This window comes from Salminus brasiliensis, chromosome 18 (genome assembly GCF_030463535.1).
Source record: "Salminus brasiliensis chromosome 18, fSalBra1.hap2, whole genome shotgun sequence".
In the NCBI taxonomy this organism is placed as follows: domain Eukaryota; kingdom Metazoa; phylum Chordata; class Actinopteri; order Characiformes; family Bryconidae; genus Salminus; species Salminus brasiliensis.
In genome coordinates, this window is record NC_132895.1 from 3179908 (window position 1) to 3183907 (window position 4000).

Consider the following 4000-nt stretch of genomic DNA (forward strand, 5'->3'; position numbering starts at 1 on the left):
GATTTTATGACTGATTTGTGTATATCGTCGCTGTCCTCAAACTCTATTGTGTGTTTTTTTCCACTATTTGACTTAATGTGAATCTGGCAGTTGTTCTTTAGATTGTGTCCAAATTTCACGATGAATGGACCAATAGAAACGCTCCAAAATGAAAATGATAAAAACTTTTACATTGACTTCCATTGGAAGTTAAGCAGGGTTTTCCTTCTTCTGTAAAGCTGCTGTTTTGTACATACAAGCTTTTTGCAGTCAATCGCAATCTCCTTTTATCTCTAAAATAAAAAACTAAAATACAAAAATATAAAGTTAAAGAGTTTAAAACACTGACATAAAATCAAAGCCACAAAAAAATCAGTCGGGGGGGAAGAGGCTGTATGGTCACCCTAGCTTAGCTAGCTACTTAGCTCACTGAAGCTGGCCTAGCCTAACCGAGGGCAAGTTCCGCTCCTGCTAGTCTCAGTCACAAAGTACAGTCCAGCAGTTCCAGGCTGTGGGTCAGGAGGTTAGCGGCTGCGCTGTGAGCTGTAAAAGCATGTGTGCCGTCCCTCACTTCACAAAGCCCAAGCTTCTGCACTCTGCTGCCCAACTGTGCCCAACACTCTGACCAACATTTCACCGTGAGGTCTGGACGGAGGTTTCGGACAATGTGGCTACTGGAACAATGACAGGTGATAAAGCCATGGCCTGGTTATTCGCTCATGTTCAGGCCTTTTGCTGCTAGTATCAGTGTTGTTTTGTTGTTGTTGTTGTTGTTGTTGTTGCTGCTGTTGTTTTCTTTGTGTGTTTAACTTGTAAGGTAGGACAGCTTTAATGTATTCACGTGTCATCCAGCATTGTCGCAATACAGGGTTACAGCTTGTAATTTTCCATGATTAAGTTGTACGTTATGTGTTTATATAGTGTATATAGTGGTGTACTGTATTTACTTATTTATTTATTTATTTATTTTATTTAGTCATTTACTTGAAAATGGTCCATTTGGGGAATTTTTTCTGTCTTCATGACATGGTCAAGCTTCATCCAGAGTGTTGATCTAACACCAGACCCTGTTGCTCAGTCATAAAGTAAAGGTGTAGGCCGCAGGACGTGCTCCCTATTCCCTAAAGCTCTTTATAAGGTATTAAGCAATGGATTTTACTATACAGCATATTGTAAAGCCGGTGGACATGGGGGGGGGCCTAATGAACTGTGAATAATAGATTGGATAGGGGCCCTTTAATACGGAATGGTCACAATATCAAGTGCATGGAGTCTGAGAACTGCCGGCCTACACCTCCAACCAACAGGTGATCTACTTCGAGGGGGAACTTGAAATGGATATGTGCTCAGTACAGATGTAATGGCCACTTTATTGGAAACCCCTCTCTTATGGCTCCACCTTGCGAATACAGAGCAGAGCAGTACAGAGTAATGGTCCTTTTCCACCACTGTGCTACAAAGTCATCCTATATGGCAGGTGTTTCCAATAAACTGGCTACTCAGTGCAGATTCCAGTTGAATGGTTCGTTTGTATGTGGTGGTTCAGCATAACTCATCACACCACAGCTAACACCACAGCGCTCAAAGCGAATAACCCAGTTTTTAACGGCTCGTGCATGTGTGTGTTCCGCTTTGTGTGTGTGTGTGTGTGTGTGTGTCGTGTTCTCCGGAAAATGATCAGATAAAAAGCTTTTCTTTTGTATTTGGGTGGCGGGGTAAAGACGAATGTATCATTTTGGTGAGTTGTGTCCGTGTGGGTGGGTCTCTTGTGTACGGTTGTGAGTCTGGCATGCTGACTGGGGGTCCACCGTGGTCTCATACAGTTTCTTATATGTGTGTAAAGTCATTTGCCAAATATTTCTCCTTGATATGATTTATTTTGAAGAAAGAGAAAAGTCATGTAAATTGTAGAGTGCTTTAGAAGTGGATTCGTTTTGGATCCAATTAAAATCCAATTAAAAGAATATCTATAAGTACAAACACGTCTCTGTTGATTTGTTTATAATGCAAGCATCTATAATGATGTCATTATGCTTATTTAACCATTTAATGAGTATATATATATTTATTTATATAAATGTGAGATCTGCCTAAACACTGAAGCTGACACTTCACCCAGCTGAGAGACTTCTGCATGGAGGAGTGGGAAACATCTTCCAGTTGATGTCAGAGACTGGTAGATCATTCTATGAAATATATATATATATATATATATATATATATACACATGAAGATATACATGCATATAAATACATACATATTACATATACATATACATGAAGATCCATTAATATATATATATATTTATTAATTAATTTATTTTATTAATATAAATGTGAGACCATCTGCCTAAACACTGAAGCTGACACTTCACGCAGCTGAGAGACTTCTGCATGGAGGAGTGGGAAACGTCTTCTCCCAGTTGATGTCTTGTTGATCATTATATGAAATATATATATACATACACATATACATGAAGATCTATTACATATATATATATATATATATATATATATATATATATATATATATATATATATGAAGATCCATTACATGAAGATATACATGCATATACATACATATACAAATACATGAAGATCCATTAATATATATATATATATATATATATATATATATATATATATATATATATATATATATATTAATGGATCTTCATGTGATCAATACTAAGAGATTGAAGTAATCTAACTTAACTCACACAACTGAAGAAATGTCTTTAATCGTCATTTATAATGTAGAAATGTAATTCTAAAAAAAGTTAACCCGCCTCAACATTTACTCCTCTTTCAAATGTGTAGAATTAGAAGCAGGTGCAGAAGATCAGCTGCAGATGATCAGAACATGGTTGGAGAGGATTATTCTGGAGGAGTCTGGAGTCTAATTTAAACCTCAGACGTTTAGTCTGGTCTGATCTTGATTAATGGTTGAAGTGAGGGGTGAAGAAGATCACCACAATGGCCAGATCCAGAGAGCTCTCTGAGGCCTTCAGAAAGAAGGTTGTAGATGTAGAGGAGTCTGGGAAGGGGTTTAAGAAGATCGTAGTGTTCCATTGTCCACTAAATCATTTACAAGTGGAACAGCTGACCAATATGACCAGATCAGACCATCCTAGCAAGTTCAAGTCCAGTCAAATTTATTTTATAGCGCTTTTTTAACTGCTGTCGTCACAAAGCAGCTTTACATAATTAGTAATTAGTAAAAGACAGAAAAAAAGAAATAACGTAAGACATGAAGGATCAAAGACCCCCAGTGAGCCCCAACGGCAACAATGGCAAGGAGAACCTCCCTCAGAGCTGGAGGAAGAAACCTTGGGAGGAACCAAGACTCACAAGGGGGACCCGACCCGTCCTCCTCTGATCAGAACTATTGATAAATTATTGATAAAAGTTACCAAACCATCTAAACTATTGAACTGCTCTGATCATAATCATAATATAATAATCATAACTTTTAAAGTCATTAGTATAACTTAATATAGTCATGGCAGTGATGGTGAGAGTAGTGATGGGTAATAGTGGTGATATTAACAGTGGCAGATAGTTAAGAGTCCATTAGGTTTGAACATGGTCATTAAACAGGTAGCAGTGGTAAGAGGGTGTGCCGCTGGTTTGGCATGGGTGGTGGTGGGAGTGGGGCCTGCTGGTAGGTGGCAGCTGGTCTGACGCAGGTAGAGGGGACCTCAGCGGGCAGTCTTCCAGCAGGTCGGGCTGGGTGACCATTTACTCTGAAAAGGTAAAGAGACAAAGTTAGTTCCTCTAGCAGGAAGATCTCACCACTGTTAACATCAAAGTACAGCATCTACCATCAGAATGAGTCTACAGATGATTCTACAGATGAAGTTCTCCAGAGAGCACCTAGAGCAAAACCAGGACACCTGGAATCACAATGTGATTTGGACACAGTAACAGAGGACAGTGTTTACAGTGTAAAACAGACTCAGCATTTGATCGCAAGAACCTCCACATTATCACCTGTGAAGCATGGATGGAGGTGGGAAAGT

At 38.9% G+C, this 4000-nt stretch overlaps 1 protein-coding gene across 1 annotated transcript in view; it reads left to right on the plus strand.

Annotated features, from left to right (window-relative positions):
• LOC140538922 (synaptic vesicle glycoprotein 2C) overlaps positions 1 to 1959 on the plus strand; it is a 59156-nt gene extending 57197 nt beyond the window's left edge. Inside the window, exon 14 of the mRNA XM_072661466.1 lies at positions 1 to 1959. This exon is cut by the window's left edge and continues 5186 nt beyond it. The gene's annotated coding sequence lies outside the window, so the exon portion shown is untranslated.
• The last annotated feature ends 2041 nt before the right edge of the window (positions 1960 to 4000 follow it).